The following is an 18,389-nucleotide window of genomic DNA, read 5'->3' as shown; positions in this document are numbered from 1 at the left end:
GGGTTGCGGCAGAGCGCCTCCTGTAGGCTCCGGAAAGCCCGGTTTGCTGTATCACCCCATCTAACCATATTGGGTTCTGTAGCCTTAGTCATATCAGTCAGAGGGGCCGCTAAGGTAGCATAGTTGGGAATAAACCTCCGGTAATACCCAGTTAACCCTAAAAATGCCCTAACCTGCTTTTTATTGACAGGCCTAGGCCAAGAGTTTATGGCTTCAACCTTGGATATTTGGGGTTTCACCATACCCCTCCCTACTGTATAGCCCAAGTATTTGGCCTCTTCCAACCCCAAATTGCATTTGGTTGGATTAGCCATCAGGCCTGCTGCATGTATTGAATCCAATACCGCTTGGAGCTGAGACAAATGTGATTCCCAATCTGGACTGTGAATGACCACATCATCTAAATATGCTGCCGCATACGTCCTGTGTGGTCTAAGTATGTGGTCCATCAACCTTTGAAAGGTGGCAGGAGCACCATGCAGGCCAAAGGGCATCACTGTGTAGTGAAACAGACCATCTGGGGTTGCAAAGGCTGTTTTTTCTTTGGCACCCGGGGTCAAGGGAATCTGCCAGTAGCCCTTGGCTAAGTCAATAGTTGAAATATAGCGAGCATTCCCAATATTCTCTAACAATTCATCTACTCGGGGCATTGGGTATGCATCAAACTTTGAAATTTCATTAACCTTTCTAAAATCATTACAGAATCTCCAGGAGCCATCAGGTTTGGAAACCATGACTATAGGGCTGGACCACTCACTGTGGGATTCTTCAATAACCCCTGCCTCCAGCATTTCCTTAACCTCATTTCTAATAGTGTTCCTGCGAGCTTCTGGTACCCTGTAAGGCCTCATATTTACCTTCTTTCCTGGGAGAGACACAATGTTGTGAGAGACTAAATGGGTACGCCCCGGTATGCCTGAGAAAACTTCCCTATTATGTATTATCAAGTCGTTCACCTCCTTCAACTGGTCAGGTGACAAGGCAGCTGCAATATTCACCTTCGGTGTCCCTAGTGGCTGAGGGGGGTAAGTCAACATCAACACTTCCCTGTCCTTCCAGGCTTTTATTAAGTTGACATGATATATTTGTTCTGGGGGTCGGCGGCCGGGTTGCTGAACCTTATAGTTCACTTCCCGTATTCGCTCTATAATCTCATAAGGTCCAATCCACGTAGCCAGAAATTTACATTCTACAGTGGGAACCAACACCAACACCCTATCACCAGGCTGGAACACCCTCAGTGTAGCCTGACGATTATAGGCGAATTGTTGGTGTTCCTGTGCCTGCCTTAGGTGCTCTCTCACAATGGGAGTGACTGTGGCTATTCTCTCTTGCATAGCATTGATGTGCTCGACTACACTCCGGAAAGGAGTGGACTCGTGTTCCCACGTTTCACGGGCTATGTCTAATATCCCCCTGGGGTGCCTCCCATATAACAGTTCAAAAGGCGAAAAGCCCAGGGAAGCCTGTGGGACTTCCCTAATGGCAGACATCAAGTAGGGCAGCATGAATTCCCAATTTTTCCCATCCTTATCGATTACCTTTCTTAGCATGGACTTCAGGGTCCTATTAAATCTCTCAACCAACCCATCTGTTTGTGGGTGGTAGACTGATGTTCTCAACTGCTTAACCTGCAACAATTTACACAGATCGGTCATAACCTTAGACATAAAGGGTGTGCCCTGATCTGTTAATATCTCCCTCGGTATCCCCACCCTACTACACATCAACATTAGCTCTTTTGCAATACCTTTTGAAGCCATGGTCCGCAGTGGAATGGCTTCTGGGTACCTGGTGGCATAATCCAAAATAACCAGTATATACTGATGCCCTCTGGCTGATTTCGGGAGAGGTCCCACCACATCCATAGCTATCCTAGCAAAGGGGGTCTCTATGATGGGCAAAGGGACCAGTGGGCTTCTGAAGGCTGGTTTAGGAGCATGTAGTTGACATTCAGGACATGAGCTACAATGTTCTGTCACGTCTGCATGTACGCCTGGCCAGTAAAACCTCCTCAGGAGTCTATCCTTGGTTTTGTCCATCCCCAGATGTCCCCCCAGGATATGCCCATGTGCCAGATTGAGAACTGTTCGTCTGAATGGGGTGGGAACTAGCAATTGCTCCACAATGTCCACCCCTATCTTATTTACACGGTACAATAGGTCATTTTTTACCATAAAATAAGGATAAGCTGTTGGCGGGTCTGCAGTAGTCATAGGGGTCCCATTTACTACCTTCACATTTTCTTTAGCATAGTGTAGAGTGAGATCTCGCACCTGTGCGCTGCCAAAATCAGTGGGGAGTCCCTCTAACACTGACACTTCTACATTGTCAGCTTCAGGGGTCTCTATGAATGGATTCTCACCCACCCTGCTAGTGCTGGGTTCCTCACCCTCCATAGGGTCATCTACGTCACTACATTCCACCCCTATGTTTTCAGTTTAATTTTCCCCAACCAAAACCTTCACTGTCGACTCAACTGGAACCAGGTCTACTTTTAGCTCTAGTTGTGGGATCAAGGCAACTTCTGGCTTACAGTTTTCAGTGTGCATTTCCAATTTACTATGTTTTCTATCTAGTTTTCCAAAATTAGGAAAATATCGTCCCAGTATCACATCATATGGCATGTTGGGTACCACACCGACTTCGTAATCTAGTTTCCCGGCCTCTGTCTGTATGTTTACAAGGGCTGTGGGATAGGGGCGTGTGTCACCATGTGTGCATGTGATACTGAGCTCCTGATGTCTATCCAGCTTGTTGGTCGCTACTAATTTTTCTGTGACCAGTGTAACCATACTGCCAGAGTCGAGTAGAGCAGCCACTTCTTTCTCATCGACTATCACTGTACACATGTGTTTTGGATTAGGTACTCCGCCTATGAAAACATCCGTCCCAACAGGGCAGGCATAAAATACCGGTTTCTCTTTCCCCATATCACACACATTACATTGCATTGGTTCCTCTCTACCTGGGCAGTGGGCCGCAATATGTCCTACTTTGTCACAATTGTAGCAGACAATTGGTTGTGATGGTGACCCCCTATAACCCTTAGTCTCGGCTTTAGGCCCCACCTTTGCCCCCCCCAGTCTTGCTCTTTTCTTCCAACCCAGCGCGTCATGTTTCCCAGAGTACTTTGGAACCATCTTACCCGGTCCGCTGGTTCGTCATGGCCTGGGGAACGAGTTTTTAACCTCCGGTACATGCTCTGCTGCTCCGGCTGTATAGAACCGCTCTACAATGGCCACCAAGGTGTCAGCGGACAGCACCTCATTCTGGCCAACCCAGCGTCGAACGTCCTTGGGCAAACAGCGTTGGTAGTTGTCAAGGACTATGGCCTCCACCACCTCGGCTGATGAATGGACCTCTGGCTGTAGCCATTTCCTGGCCAGATGGATCAGATCAAACATCTGCGTTCGGATTGGTTGTCCTGGTTGGTAGGCCCACTGCTGAAACCGATGTGCCCTCACTGCGGTGGTCACGCCCAATCGGGTCATTATCTCCGCTTTCAATTTATCATAGTCCTGGGCGTCCTTCAGCTCCAGATCAAAGTACGCTTTCTGTGCATCCCCTGCCAGATAAGGTGCCACAAGCCCTGCCCAGGAATCTTTTGGCCATCCCTCTCTCTGCTGTCCTCTCAAAGGTCATAAGGAAGGCCTCAACATCGTCCTGTTTTGTCATTTTCTGCAGAAAGTGATTGGTGCGGGGAGTGGAATGGGTTGCAGCCCCCTGTGGCCCAATCCTGGTTGCAAGTGCTTCAACACTCTCTTTCAGCTCTTTAGTCACCTTTTCCTGCTCTTCTCTAAACATTTTATTTGTATCATGCTGGACCTGCTGTGCTTCCTGATGCATCCGCATAGCATCCTGGTGAGCCACCTGCTGCACCCTGGTCGCTTCCTGTTGGGCTATTACAGCCTGTAGTTTTTTTTTTTTGGATAAAAAAATTCACTCAGCCAGTCTGGGTTTCATGAGGTGCTGCCCGCATTCTACACCAAATGTGACAAAACGCCTTGGCTGTACACATGTGCGGGTCTTCTCTGTGATCTTCTTAGGAGTAAAAACCAGTCATGACCCAGGGAGGAGGTTGCAAATACAGGGCTGTGCCTGTATGTTTACTTCAAACAAAACAAATCTGAAAACAAAACCTAACTCACACTGGAGTTGTAACTAATCTTACATAATCATTCTATTTTAAACAAAGTCTGGAATAAATAAGTCTTGGCTTTCTCCTTATGAGCTACCTCTGTTTTCCAGATAACTCACCCTATTGTCTCTCACTTCTCTCTCTCTCAGGCCCGCCTTATATACCTGGTGAATAATTGAGGAAGTAACACCAAGTGACCACATTAGGTGCTAGAATGGCTGCCTGAGGGTTTCTGGGGAGTGTAGTTGCCTAGGGTCGGTATTCTACCCTAGAGTACACACCTTGCAGCAGACCTGGCCTGACATATCTGCCATGTATGACCCTGCCCCTTGGTTTGTCACAATACATACATACATACATATACACGGAAAATAAATAATAGAATTATGAATCACAATAAGATGTAATGAAGTACAGAAAAAGAAAATGTAATAAAATGTGATCTTTAATACATACAAATAAAGAAAATAGGTATACCATTTCCAGATTCCTTTTTTGAAATACAATGACATGCATTACAAACGAGTATTTACATTATATTTACAGCCGGTGCTCGTGTGTCACTGTGTCCCTCAGGCTGTGGTTGGCGCTGACATATTGGGCAGAATGTGTCCCTTATTTTGGGCTAAAGCTTTCTGTGGAGGGGAACGTGGGTGAGTTTGTACCATTCTTGGGGGGCTCTGCCTTGTTGGGGCGGAGCTGTGATCCAGGTGAACAGCAGATCGGGCATAGGTGGGCATGTGGGCAGAGGAGTAGGAAGGCCGGTCAAGCAAATAAGCTTGCTAAGGTACGCAGCAGCAGCAAGCAGCCCCCCCATCCAGCCAGCCAGCCAGTCTGGCTGGCAGTGACTGAGTGGTTGACAGACGGCAAGCAACGGAATGTACGTGCTCTGTGATGTCATAGCAGTCAGCTGAGAGAGGCTCGTGATGTCATGGCTGAGCTGGCTGGCTGTCTGGCTGGCTGGCTCTGTGTGTGTGTGTGTGTGTGTGTGTGTGTGTGTGTGTGTGCGTGTGTCTGTCTGTCTGTCAATTCATTTCAATTCAATTCAAAGGTGCTTTATTGGCATGATCTATCACAATATTGCCAAAGCAGATACAAATGTTCTATCAATCAAGACAAAACATTGCAATACAAGATTCAGTGGAACAAATATAGTACACATTGAAATAAAATTAAGTAGGATATAAACCATATTTGTTGTTTGTATCAAAATTTGTGTCATGACATCAGAAAAATCACTGTTTTTATTTTGTTTTGCAAATGGAGTGCCACAGGCTGGTGTCTACACACTGTCTCGCAGGCTGTGGCAGGTGGATACATATTGCGCTGCTAAGAAGGCAGTGCGCTCCTCCTCTCCCAGCAGGACGGGGAGTTTGCAGCAATCGGGGATCATGCTGAACTCAGGGATATGCATTTTTAATATTTTAAAGTATGTCTCCCTGATTTTTGTGTATTTAGGGCAGGACAGCAGGAAATGCGCCTGTGTTTCGACCTCCCCTAGGTCACACTGGCTGCACAGCCGCTCTTCTCTGGCAACCCAGAATTTTCTGTAGCGGCCTTTTTCAATGGCGAGGCTGTGGTCACTGAGCCTGTATTTAGTTAGATTTTGTCTCTCTTTTATATTTTGGATTTTTAAGTATTCAGCCAATGTAATGTTTCTATTCAGGGCCTGGTAGCATTCCAATTTGTTTTGTAATTCTAATTCGTGTCTCTAATCTTTTGTGTATTTGCTTTTCAGGTACATGTCAATTTTCCCAATTGTTGTTGTTTTGGTCATTGTGTGTTCGGGCTCTGTGAGCCTCAGAGCCGTGGGGGCGTTTCTGTGTACGTGTAAGATGTTTTTATTAAATTCTAGGTGGAATATTTCCATGGGGCTTTTGTCCCAATTGTTGTTATTGAGGTTCATGAGGGGACCCCACACTTCGCTCCCATATAGCAGGATTGGTTGGATGATGGAGTTTAATATTTTAATCCAAATAGTTATTGGTATTGTTGTTTTCCCAAATTGTGTCTTTATGGCATAAAATGCCCGGCGTGCCTTGTCTTTTAATGCGTTTATAGCCAGGCTGAAGCTCCCTGACGCACTGATGGTCAGGCCAAGGTAGTTGTATCTGGTGCAGTGCTCTAATCCAGTGCTGCCCAGAGTGAAGCGGTACCTGTTTCCCTGAGATGGGGCTTTTTTCTGGAAAACCATAACTCTGGTCTTGTCCAGATTGACTGCCAGGGCCCATTTCTGACAGTACTGCTCTAGCAGCGCCAGGTTCTGCTGAAGCCCCTGCTCTGTGGGCGACAGCAGCACCAGGTCGTCTGCATAGAGCAGGAACTTGATCTCTGTGTCATGGAGAGTTAGGCTGCGGGCGTCAGACTGCTCCAACACTGTGGCCAACTCGATGATGTAGATGTTGAACAGTGTTGGACTCAGACTGCAGCCCTGTCTCACTCCCCGCCCCTGAGTGAAGAACTCTGTTCTTGAGTTGCCAATTTGAACTCCGCATTTGTTTTCAGAATACATTGATTTAATGATGTCATAAACTTTACCCCCTACACCACTCTGTAGAAGTTTATAAAATAATCCCTTGTGCCAGATTGAGTCAAATGCCTTTCTAAAGTCTACAAAACAGGCAAATATTTTTCCTTTATTGTTTTGGGTATATTTATTTATGAGGGTGTGTAGAGTGTAAATATGATCGGTTGTGCGGTGTTTTGGTAGGAAGCCAATCTGACTCTTATTCAGGACACTGTGCTTGGTAAGGAAGGCCAGTATCTGGGCGTTGATGATACTGCAGAACACCTTCCCCAGGTTACTGCTCACACAGCTGCCCCAGTAGTTATTGGGGTCTAATTTGTCTCCACTTTTAAAAATCGGGGTGATCAATCCTTGATTCCCGACCTCAGGGAAACACCCGGCTCTCAGCACCAGGTTAAAGAGTTTGAGCAGAGCCTCCTGCAGCTGCGGGCTGCTGTGCTTCAGCATCTCAGGGCTGATGCTGTCGGGGCCGCTGGCTTTCCTGGGTTTGAGGATTTTGAGTTGATGTTTTAGTTCCTGTATTGTAAATGGGTTATCTAAGGGATTTTGGTTATTCTTAATGATTTCTTCCAATTTATTTAGGTTTTTTAATATTTTAACCTGTTCTGGCTTTGGATTGTTTTCAACATTTTGGTAAAATTTTTCAAAGTGTGTTTTCCAGATTTCTCCATTTTGAATTGGTATTTCATTTTTTGTTTTTGGGGTATTTATTCTGCCCATATAGTGGTCTTTTTTCTTACTGAGGAGTTGCTTGTAGTGCCGCAGGGCCTGGCAGTAGCTGAGGCGAGCCTCCTGGTTGTCGGGCTCTCTGTGTTTAGTGTTGGAGAGATGTCTCAGGTGTTTCCTAGAAGTTTCACACTCCTGGTCACACCACTGTTCTTTTTTTCTTTTAGACGATTTCATATTTTGGTTTTTAATTGTTTTAATGTTTGATTTTAAAGCCAGTCTCTCAAATATTTCATTCAGTGTTTTGGTGGCTGAGTTTATTCCGTTTTGGTTTATTTGATAGTGTGAGGATTGATATCTGTCTAACATGTTTTCAATCTCATCACTATTCAGGGCTCTTGTGTAGTTCTCTGTGCTGGGCTCTGACCATCTCTAACTGGGTGGCAGGGAGACCAGTTTTGTGGGAAGTTTGGCTCTGACTTGTGGCTGCGCTGATCTTTTTAGGTAAAGTGTTATTTGGCTGTGGTCTGATAGTGGAGATTGTTGTCTGACTATAAACGCATTGTTGGCTTGTGGGTCCAGGTCAGTTATGGCGTAGTCCACCACACTGCTGCCCAGAGCCGAGCAGTATGTGAATCTCCCCAGAGAGTACCCCCTGGTCCTGCCATTGATGATATATAGACCCAGGCTTTTACATAGGCGCACTACCTGCTTCCTGCTCTTGTTTACCACGCTGTCGTGGCTGTGTCAGTGTGGAGGTGTGTGTGTGGCACAGCGGGGAGTCTCCGAACAGGTGTGTGTTCCCCTCTGTATTGATGTAGTCCATCTCTCTGCCAGTCCTGGCATTGAGATCGCCACACAGCAGTACAGAGCCCAGGGTCTGGAAGTGGCAGATTTCGTTTTGAAGCTCATGAAAGCCTTCCTCATTATAGTAGGGGGAGTCTGCGGGTGGCATATAAATTGCACATAGGTATATATCTGTGTTATTTTGTAGGGTGTCTTTTCTGATTTTCATCCACAGGTGTGTGTCTCCTCTCTGTACTGGGCATAGGGCTGCTCGGAGCTCCTCCCTGTACCACACGATAATCCCCCACGAGGCCCTGCCACACCTGACTTTGGGTTTTTTATAGGAGGGCACAATCAGCTCCCTGTATCCATTGTATCCATCCAGTGTATAGACATATCTGCACAGCACCAAGTCTCTACAAGAATGAAAACATCTGAACTATTTACAGTGTTGATCAGTTCAGGGCCTGTGCTCTTCATTCCAAAAGTTGAGGAGTGTAAACCCTGCATATTCCAACTGCTTATTTTAAAGGACATGTTAATATATTTTATTATACTTGTCTCTTCTACATAAGAAAGTTTAATTTGTGGTCTACAACTGATATTATATTACTATTAATAATTATATATGGATATACATAATAATCACTCAAAGATTTTATCTTTGCATCAAAATATCAGAATAATTAAATCACATTTTTTCTTACTCTCCATCTCCACAACCATATATATGTGTGTTGAGGCTCAGTTAACTCAGCAGTGTGGTACAGATGACACTGAGGAGTTGCCTTATCTGGGCCAGCTGGGCAGCATCGGGCTTCCAGGCTCTGGAAGCCGCTGCTGCGTGGCTGTGTGGCTGTGCTGGTCCCCGGCTGTCCGCTCTGCTGTGCTGGATGGGCCCTCTGGGGATGGGGGGGTGGGGAATGGGGCCGTGGGGTCTCAGGGGCTGGGGCTGGGGTGGAGCCGGTGGCTGGGGATGTGGCCGGGGGCTGGGGGGTTTGCTCCTGGTCTCGAGGTGGGGGTGTGTGGGGTTTCGGCCCAGGGTTGTGTCCTTGAGGACCTTTGAGATGATCCTCACACCCGTCTTGTTGAGGTGGACGTGGTCATACAGGTGATGTGGCTGGATGTCTCAGTGGTGTGCCAGGTGGACGTTGGGGAGGAGGGCACATCTTCGGGACACTTCTGCGTTGATGGCCTGGATGATGTGCAGGGGCACGTCTGTGCGGGGCAGCAGTGTGGAGATGGAAATTTTGGCAGTTGGGAATTCCTCTGTGGCTTTCGTTGCTACCTGTCTCAGGGCTGAGGCCACATCGCCCCTGCGGGCACTCAGGTCGTTAGTGCCGGTGTGGATGAGGATGTGTTTGACTTGGCAAAGCCTCCTCTTGGAGAGCAGCTCCAGGGCTCTCTGTGCTGTGGAGCACCAAAGCTTTTTCACTTTTCGGCCAGGGAAGAGTCGCCTCTCAACCAGGAACTTCCCATTGGATTCGCTCAGAATGACCACCTCTGCGTTGACCTGCTACTCCGGGTTTGCGTCGGGAGTGGTGGGGGCAGCGGGTGTGTTTTGGGGGAGTGGCGTTTCAGGGGGTTGTGTATTAGTGGCAGGTCTGGTGATAGTGGGTGTGTCAGGAGTGGTGGGGAGTGTGGGTGGATCAGTGGGTGCGTCAGGGGTTGGAGGTGTTGTGGGGTCAGTGCAGTGCAGTCTCTGTGCTCCAGTGATGTGTAGCTCCTCTCTTAGCTCCTCCAGCTGGCTCTGCAGGCTCCTTAGCTGGCTGTGCTGGGGTGTCCTGGTCAGCTCCTCCCTCGCTCTGCGCAGCTCCGTCCTCAGGGTTTGGCTCTGCTCCTCCAGGTCTCTCACTGCTGCTCTCAGCTCATGGATCTCAGCCTTGTGCTGCATCTTTAGTCTGTGCATCTCATCCCGGAGCTGATCGCACAAGGAGGTCTGGGCCAGGGTGCTCAAGGTCTGCTCCCTGAACTCCGCAAACTCCAGCTCCAGCACTGATAGGCATTCCTTTAGTGTTTTAATGTTGCTGGAGAGTTTTGGGGAGACAGGGGGGCAGTCTGTGGGAGATGGGGCACTGTCTGGCTCCGTGTGGCTGGGGGCAGACTGCAGGGTGGCCGGCTCTGGCTCTTGTTTCTCTACCTCAGTCTGCTGCTTTGAGGTGTGGAAGCTGAGAGCTAATTGGTCCAGGCTGCTCTCGCTGCCCTGCACCATGATGGTCCCGTTGTGGTATACATTAAAAGTGAGCATCACACTGTCTGTGTCTTTCTCTACCAGCACTGAGATCTGCCTGCCTCTGCTAATGCCCCTCTTGTTGTTATTGGGGTATGTCTGGCACAGGGTTTTGTGAAAGGCGGTGTAGAACAGTAGATTGTTCTTGACCCTGTTTTCTCCTTTACCGGTGTAGTCTAGGATGAGGGTCTCAGGAGATGCTCTCATCACAGCTTGTTTGTAGTCCTTCTTAGCCTGTGCAGAGCGAATGTCTTCAGGGTATCGGATTTCAAAAGGCAGCTCTGCAGTCAGACTGCTGTTTGATAGATTTCTATCAGTCTCAGTGGCAGTTGGGCTCTCTCCTACTGTCACTCTATTCAAATCGGAGCTCTGCATTTTCATTGGCTGAGTCAACTACTGAGAATGCTTATTTATTTTATTAATACATATTTTTTTGTGTAATTATTTGTCTCTTACCTCCAATTCTTGTCTTCAGCTTTTCTTTTCTGACTTTTCTTCCTGAACTGTCTCTCTGCTTTCTTCTTTTTGTGTTTCTCTTAAAATTATTATTTTTTGAATACTTTTTCTTCTGAATTTCTATTCCATGTCTTCTGTGTATGTTTATAGTGCTATATATTCATTTGTAAATGACAAATTAAATCCGCTTATGTATAAAAACAAATGTTTTTTAGGAGCTCATTTTCCTCCCTCTCTCTCTCTCTCTCTCTCTCTCTCTCTCAATTAATTTCATTTGTATTGTCAAAGCAATTGGACATACATACACATACATACATATACACTCACCTAAAGGATTATTAGGAACACCTGTTCAATTTCTCATTAATGCAATTATCTAATCAACCAATCACATGGCAGTTGCTTCAATGCATTTAGGGGTGTGGTCCTGGTCAAGACAATCTCCTGAACTCCAAACTGAATGTCTGAATGGGAATGAAAGGTGATTTAAGCAATTTTGAGCGTGGCATGGTTGTTGGTGCCAGACGGGCCGGTCTGAGTATTTCACAATCTGCTCAGTTACTGGGATTTTCACGCACAACCATTTCTAGGGTTTACAAAGAATGGTGTGAAAAGGGAAAAACATCCAGTATGCGGCAGTCCTGTGGGCGAAAATGCCTTGTTGATGCTAGAGCTCAGAGGAGAATGGGCCGACTCGATTCAAGCTGATAGAAGAGCAACTTTGACTGAAATAACCACTCGCTACAACCGAGGTATGCAGCAAAGCATTTGTGATGCCACAACACGTACAACCTTGAGGCGGATGGGCTACAACAGCAGAAGACCCCACTGGGTACCACTCATCTCCACTACAAATAGGAAAAAGAGGTGAGACATTCAGATGGTAGAGTCAGAATTTGGCGTAAACAGAATGAGAACATGGATCCATCAAGTCTTGTTACCACTGTGCAGGCTGGTGGTGGTGGTGTAATGGTGTGGGGGATGTCTTCTTGGCACACTTTAGGCCCCTTAGTGCCAATTGGGCATCGTTTAAATGCTACGGCCTACCTGAGCATTGTTTCTGACCACGTCCATCCCTTTTTGACCACCATGTACCCATCCTCTGATGGCTACTTCCAGCAGGATAATGCACCATGTCACAAAGGTGGAATCATTTCAAATTGGTTTCTTGAACATGAAAATGAGTTCACTGTACTAAACTGGCCCCCACCGTCACCAGATCTCAACCCAATAGAGCATCTTTGGGATGTGGTGGAACGGGAGCTTCGTGCCCTGGATGTGCATCCCACAAATCTCCATCAACTGCAAGATGCTATCCTATCAATATGGGCCAACATTTCTAAAGAATGCTTTCAGCACCTTGTTGAATCAATGCCACGTAGAATTAAAGCAGTTCTGAAGGCGAAAGGGGGTAAAACACAGTATTAGTATGGTGTTCCTAATAATCCTTTAGGTGAGTTCATCGTAGCTCTTAATACTCTCTATCTGTCTGGAGGAGATTTAATTGAAGTATTGTACACGCACCCAGCTACTGTCAACACCCTTTCCTGCACTGATATTTTTTCCTCCATTATTCTATATATTTTTTTTTTTTTTTGCTGGAAATTCCGTCAATACCCGCCAGCCTTTAAGAGACATCATGCAGCCAGACATCTCGGCTTGCGGCCACACCGTCCTGAATGCGCCCGATCTCGTCAGATCTCGGAAGCTAAACGGGGCAGGGCCTGGTCAGTACTTGGATGGGAGACCTCCTAGAAATACCAGGTGCTACAAGCTTTTTACGTCTCCTGGGTAACTTCATCGTAGCTCTTAATACTCTCTTTCTGTCTCCAGGAGATATAATTGAAGAATTGTACACGTACCCGGCTACTTTCAACACCCTTTGCTGCATGATATTTTTCCATCCATTTTTCTTTTTTTTTTTTTTTTTTTTTGCTGGAAGTTCCGTCAATACCCGCCAACCTTTAAGAGACATCATGCAGCCAGGCCTCTTGGCTTGCGGCCACACCGTCCTGAATGCGCCCGATCTCGTCAGATCTCGGAAGCTAAACGGGGCAGGGCCTGGTCAGTAGTTGGATGGGAGACCTCCTAGTAATACCAGGTGCTGCAAGCCTTTTACGTCTCCTGGGTAACTTCATCGTAGCTCTTAATACTCTCTTTCTGTCTGGAGGAGATATAATTGAAGAATTGTACACGTACTAGGCTACTTTCAACACCCTTTGCTGCACTGATATTTTTCCCTCCATTTTTCTTTTTATTTTATTTTTTTGCTGGAAGTTCCGTCAATATCCGCCAGCCTTTAAGAGACATCATGCAGCCAGGCCTCTTGGCTTGTAGTCACACCGTCCTGAACGCGCCCGATCATATCAGATCTCGGAAGCTAAACGGGGCAGGGCCTGGTCAGTACTTGGATGGGAGACCTCCTAGAAATACCAGTTGCTGCAAGCTTTATACGTCTCCAGGGTAATTTCATCGTAGCTCTTAATACTCTCTTTCTGTCTCCAGGAGATATAATTGAAGAATTGTACACGTACCCGGCTACTTTCAACACCCTTTGCTGCACTGGTATATTTCCCTCTATTTTTTTTTTTTTTTTTGCTGGCATTTCCGTCAATACCCGCCAGCCTTTAAGAGACATCATGCAGCCAGGCATCTTGGCTTGCGGCCACACCATCCTGAACGCGGCCGATCTCGTCAGATCTCGGAAGCTAAACGGGGCAGGACCTGGTCAGTACATGAAAGTGAGACCTCCTGGAATTACCTAGTGCTGCAAGCTTTTACGTCTCCTGGGTAACTTTATCGTAGCTCTTAATACTCTCTTTCTGTCTGGAGAAGATATAATTGAAGAATTGTACACGTACCCGTCTACTTTCAACACCCTTTGCTGCACTGGTATTTTTCCCTCTATTTTTCTTTTTTTGTTTTGCTGGCAGTTCCGTCAATACCCGCCAGCCTTTAAGAGACATCATGCAGCCAGGCATCTCGGCTTGCGGCCACACCATCCTGAACGCGCCCGATCTCGTCAGATCTCGGAAGCTAAACGGGGCAGGACCTGGTCAGTACATGAATGTGAGACCTCCTGGAAATACCTTGTGCTGCAAGCTTTTACGTCTCCTGGGTAACTTTATCGTAGCTCTTAATACTCTCTATCTGTCTGGAGGAGATTTAATTGAAGTATTGTACACGCACCCAGCTACTGTCAACACCCTTTGCTGCACTGATATTTTTCCATCCATTTTTTTTTTTTTTTTTTTGCTGGAAGTTCCGTCAATACCCGCCAACCTTTAAGAGACATCATGCAGCCAGGCCTTTCGGCTTGTGGCCACACCGTCCTGAATGCGCCCGATCTCGTCAGATCTCGGAAGCTAAACGGGGCAGGGCCTGGTCAGTACTTGGATGGGAGACCTCCTAGAAATACCTGGTGCTGCCAGCTTTTTACGTCTCCTGGGAAACTTCATCGTAGCTCTTAATACTCTCTTTCTGTCTCCAGGAGATATAATTGAAGAATTGTACATGTACCCGGCTACTTTCAACACCCTGTCCTGCACTGATATTTTTCCCTCCATTTTTCTATTTATTTATTTTTTATTTTTTGCTGGAAGTTCCGTCAATACCCGCCAGCCTTTAAGAGACATCATGCAGCCCGGCCTCTTGGCTTGCGGCCACACCGTCCTGAACACGTCCGATCTCATCAGATCTCGGAAGCTAAACGGGGCAGGGCCTCGTCAGTACTTGGATGGGAGACCTCCTGGAAATACCTGGTGCTGCAAGCCTTTTACGTCTCCTGGGAAACTTCATCGTAGCTCTTAATACTCTCTATCTGTCTGGAGGAGATATAATTGAAGTATTGTACACGTACCCGGCTACTTTCAACAGCCTTTGCTGCACTGATATTTTTCCCTCCATTTTCCTTTTTTTTTTTTTTTTTTTTTTGCTGGAAGTTCCGTCAATACCGGCCAACCTTTAAGAGACATCATGCAGCCAGGCCTTTCGGCTTGTGGCCACACCGTCCTGAATGCGCCCGATCTCGTCAGATCTCGGAAGCTAAATGGGGCAGGACCTGGTCAGTACTTAAATGTGAGACCTCCTGGAAATACCAGGTGCTGCCAGCTTTTTACGTCTCCTGGGAAACTTCATCGTAGCTCTTAATACTCTCTTTCTGTCTCCAGGAGATATAATTGAAGAATTGTACACGTACCCGGCTACTTTCAACACCCTTTTCTGCACTGATATTTTTCCCTCCATTTTTCTTTTTTCTTCATTATTTTGCTGGAAGTTCCGTCAATATCCTCCAGCCTTTAAGAGACATCATGCAGCCAGGCCTCTTGGCATGCGGACACATTGTCCTGAATGCGCCCGATCTCATCAGATCTCGGAAGCTAAACGGGGCAGGGCCTGGTCAGTACTTGAATGTGAGAACTCGTGGAAATACCTGGTGCTGCAAGCTTTTTACGTCTCCTGGGTAACTTTATCATAGCTCTTCATTCTCTTTTTCTGTCTGGAGGAGATATAATTGAAGCATTGTACACGTACCCGGCTACTTTCAACACCCTTTGCAGCAGTGGTATTTTTCCCTCCATTTTTCTTTTTTCTTTTTTATTTTGCTGGAAGTTCCGTCAATACCCTCCAGCCTTTAAGAGACATCATGCAGCCAGGCCTCTTGGCATGCGGACACATTGTCCTGAACGCGCCCGAACTCATCAGATCTCGGAAGCTAAACGGGGCAGGACCTGGTCAGTACTTGAATGTGAGACCTCCTAGAAAAACCTGGTGCTGCAAGCTTTTTACTTCTCCTGGGTAACTTTATCGTAGCTCTTAATACTCTCTTTCAGTCTGGAGGAGATATAATTGAAGAATTGTACACGTACCCGGCTACTTTCAACACCCTTTCCTGCACTGATATTTTTCCCTCCATTTTTCTATTTTTTTTTTTTTTTTTAATGCTGGAAATTCCGTCAATACCCGCCAGCCTTTAAGAGACATCATGCAGCCAGGCGTCTCGGCTTGTGGCCACACCGTCCTGAACGCGCCCGATCTCGTCAGATCTCGGAAACTAAAAGGGGCAGGACCTGGTCAGTACTTGGATGGGAGACCTCCTGGAAGTACCAGGTGCTGCAAGCTTTTTACGTCACCTGGGGAACTTCGTCGTAGCTTTTAATACTCTCTTTCTGTCTGGAGGAGATTTAATTGAAGAATTGTACACGTACCCGGCTACTTTCAACACCCTTTACTGCACAGATATTTTTCCCTCCATTTTTCTTTTTTCTTTTTTTTTTTTGCTGGAAGTTCCGTCAATACCCTCCAGCCTTTACGAGACATCATGCAGCCAGGCTGCTTGGCTTGCGGCCACACCGTCCTGAACGCGGTCGATCTCATCAGATCTCGGAAGCTAAACGGTGCAGGGCCTCGTCAGTACTTGGATGGGTGACCTCCTGGAAATACCAGGTGCTGCAAGCTTTTTCGTCTCCTGGGTAACTTCATCGTAGCTCTTAATACTCTATTTCTGTCTGGAGGAGATATAATTGAAGAATTGTACACGTACCCGGCTACTTTCAACACCCTTTGCTGCACTGATATTTTTCCCGCCATTTTTATTTTTATTTTTTATTTTTTCTGGAAGTTCCATCAATATCCGCCAGCCTTTAAGAGACATCATGCAACCAGGCATCTCGGCTTGCGGACACACAGACCTGAACGCGCCCGATCTCGTCAGATCTCGGAAACGAAACGGGGCAGGACCTGGTCAGTACTTGGATGGGAGATCTCCTGGAAATACCAGGTGCTGCCAGCTTTTTACGTCTGCTGGGTAACTTTATCGTAGCTCTTGATACTCTCTTTCAGTCTGGAGGAGATATAATTGAAGTATTGTACACGTACCCGGTTACTTTCAACACCCTTTGCTGCACTGATATTTTTCCCTCCATTTTTCTTTTTTCTTCATTATTTTGCTGGAAGTTCCGTCAATATCCGCCAGCCTTTAAGAGACATCATGCAGCCAGGCCTCTTGGCATGCGGACACATTGTCCTGAATGCGCCCGATCTCATCAGATCTCGGAAGCTAAACGGGGCAGGGCCTGGTCAGTACTTGAATGTGAGAACTCGTGGAAATACCTGGTGCTGCAAGCTTTTTACGTCTCCTGGGTAACTTTATCATAGCTCTTCATTCTCTTTTTCTGTCTGGAGGAGATATAATTGAAGAATTGTACACGTACCCGGCTACTTTCAACACCCTTTGCTGCAGTGGTATTTTTCCCTCCATTTTTCTTTTTTCTTTTTTAATTTTGCTGGAAGTTCCGTCAATACCCTCCAGCCTTTAAGAGACATCATGCAGCCAGGCCTCTTGGCATGCGGACACATTGTCCTGAACGCGCCCGAACTCATCAGATCTCGGAAGCTAAACGGGGCAGGACCTGGTCAGTACTTGAATGTGAGACCTCCTAGAAAAACCTGGTGCTGCAAGCTTTTACGTCTCCTGGGTAACTTCATCGTAGCTCTTTATACTCTCTTTCTGTCTGGAGGAGATATAATTGAAGTATTGTACACGTACCCGGCTACTTTTAACACCCTTTGCTGCACTGATATTTTTCCCTCCATTTTTCTTTTTTCATTTTTTTTTGCTGGAAGTTCTGTCAATACCCTCCAGCCATTTAGAGACATCATGCAGCCAGGCCTCTTGGCTTGCGGCCACACCGTCCTGAACGCGCCCGAACTCGTCAGACCTTGGAAACTAAACGGGCCAGGGCCTGGTTAGTACTTGAATGTGGGACCTCCTGGAAATACCTGGTTCTGCAAGCTTTTTACGTATCCTGTGTAACTTTATCGTAGCTCTTAATACTCTCTTTCTGTCTGGAGGAGATATAATTGAAGTATTGTACACGTACCTGGCTACTTTCAACATCCTTTGCTGCACTGATATTTTTCCCTCCGTTTTTCTTTTTTTTTTTTTTTGCTGGAAGTTCCGTCAATACCCGCCAACCATTAAGAGACATCATGCAGCCAGGCCTCTCGGCTTGTGTCCACACCGTCCTGAACGCGCTCGATCTCGTCAGATCGCGTAAGCTGAACGGGGCAGGTCCTGGTCAGTACTTGGATGGGTGACCTCCTGGAAATACCAGGTGCTGCAAGCTTTATACGTCTCTTGGGTAACTTCATCGTAGCTCGTAATACTCTCTTTCAGTCTGGAGGAGATATAATTGAAGAATTGTACACGTACCCGGCTACTTTCAACACCCTTTGCTGCACTGATATTTTTCCCTCCATTTTTCTTTTTTCTTTTTTTTTTTGCCGGAAGTTCCGTCAATACCCTCCAGCCTTTAAGAGACATCATGCAGCCAGCTCTCTAGGCTTGCGGCCACACTGACCTGAACGTGCCCGATCTTGTCAGATCTTGGAAGCTAAACGGGGCAGGGCCTGGTCAATACTTGGATGGGAGACCTCCTGGAAATACCTGGTGCTGCAAGCTTTTTAGTCTCCTGAGTAACTTCATTGTAGCTCTTAATACTCTCTTTCTGTCTGGAGGTGTTATAATTGAGGATTTGTCCACGTACCCGGCTACTTTCAACACCATTTGCTCCACTGGTATT

At 46.6% G+C, this 18,389-nt stretch overlaps 3 non-coding genes and 15 pseudogenes across 3 annotated transcripts; all 18 read left to right on the top strand.

Annotated features, from left to right (window-relative positions):
* The first annotated feature begins 12,463 nt into the window (after positions 1-12,463).
* LOC136744100 (5S ribosomal RNA) lies at positions 12,464-12,582 on the top strand. The gene has a single exon (XR_010815902.1). It is a non-coding gene; the product is annotated as a 5S ribosomal RNA (ribosomal RNA).
* A 218-nt stretch (positions 12,583-12,800) lies between these two features.
* LOC136743848 (5S ribosomal RNA) lies at positions 12,801-12,919 on the top strand. Its single transcript, XR_010815855.1, has one exon. It is a non-coding gene; the product is annotated as a 5S ribosomal RNA (ribosomal RNA).
* A 216-nt stretch (positions 12,920-13,135) lies between these two features.
* LOC136743920 (uncharacterized) lies at positions 13,136-13,254 on the top strand (annotated as a pseudogene).
* Positions 13,255-13,463: 209 nt separating this feature from the next.
* LOC136744072 (uncharacterized) lies at positions 13,464-13,582 on the top strand (annotated as a pseudogene).
* Positions 13,583-13,791: 209 nt separating this feature from the next.
* On the top strand, positions 13,792-13,910 carry LOC136743959 (uncharacterized; annotated as a pseudogene).
* Positions 13,911-14,120: 210 nt separating this feature from the next.
* LOC136744107 (5S ribosomal RNA) lies at positions 14,121-14,239 on the top strand. The gene has a single exon (XR_010815909.1). It is a non-coding gene; the product is annotated as a 5S ribosomal RNA (ribosomal RNA).
* Positions 14,240-14,460: 221 nt separating this feature from the next.
* On the top strand, positions 14,461-14,579 carry LOC136743847 (uncharacterized; annotated as a pseudogene).
* A 220-nt stretch (positions 14,580-14,799) lies between these two features.
* LOC136743951 (uncharacterized) lies at positions 14,800-14,918 on the top strand (annotated as a pseudogene).
* A 216-nt stretch (positions 14,919-15,134) lies between these two features.
* LOC136743940 (uncharacterized) lies at positions 15,135-15,253 on the top strand (annotated as a pseudogene).
* A 216-nt stretch (positions 15,254-15,469) lies between these two features.
* LOC136744052 (uncharacterized) lies at positions 15,470-15,588 on the top strand (annotated as a pseudogene).
* Positions 15,589-15,808: 220 nt separating this feature from the next.
* On the top strand, positions 15,809-15,927 carry LOC136743911 (uncharacterized; annotated as a pseudogene).
* Positions 15,928-16,144: 217 nt separating this feature from the next.
* Positions 16,145-16,263, top strand: LOC136743928 (uncharacterized; annotated as a pseudogene).
* Positions 16,264-16,478: 215 nt separating this feature from the next.
* LOC136744043 (uncharacterized) lies at positions 16,479-16,597 on the top strand (annotated as a pseudogene).
* A 216-nt stretch (positions 16,598-16,813) lies between these two features.
* On the top strand, positions 16,814-16,932 carry LOC136743939 (uncharacterized; annotated as a pseudogene).
* Positions 16,933-17,149: 217 nt separating this feature from the next.
* On the top strand, positions 17,150-17,268 carry LOC136744051 (uncharacterized; annotated as a pseudogene).
* Positions 17,269-17,482: 214 nt separating this feature from the next.
* LOC136744020 (uncharacterized) lies at positions 17,483-17,601 on the top strand (annotated as a pseudogene).
* Positions 17,602-17,814: 213 nt separating this feature from the next.
* Positions 17,815-17,933, top strand: LOC136744005 (uncharacterized; annotated as a pseudogene).
* A 216-nt stretch (positions 17,934-18,149) lies between these two features.
* On the top strand, positions 18,150-18,268 carry LOC136743955 (uncharacterized; annotated as a pseudogene).
* The last annotated feature ends 121 nt before the right edge of the window (positions 18,269-18,389 follow it).

Source organism: Amia ocellicauda, unplaced genomic scaffold (assembly GCF_036373705.1).
Source record: "Amia ocellicauda isolate fAmiCal2 unplaced genomic scaffold, fAmiCal2.hap1 HAP1_SCAFFOLD_82, whole genome shotgun sequence".
In the NCBI taxonomy this organism is placed as follows: Eukaryota; Metazoa; Chordata; class Actinopteri; order Amiiformes; family Amiidae; genus Amia; species Amia ocellicauda.
The sequence above is the reverse complement of the archived record's forward strand: the minus strand, read 5'-3'. Positions and strand labels throughout refer to the sequence as shown.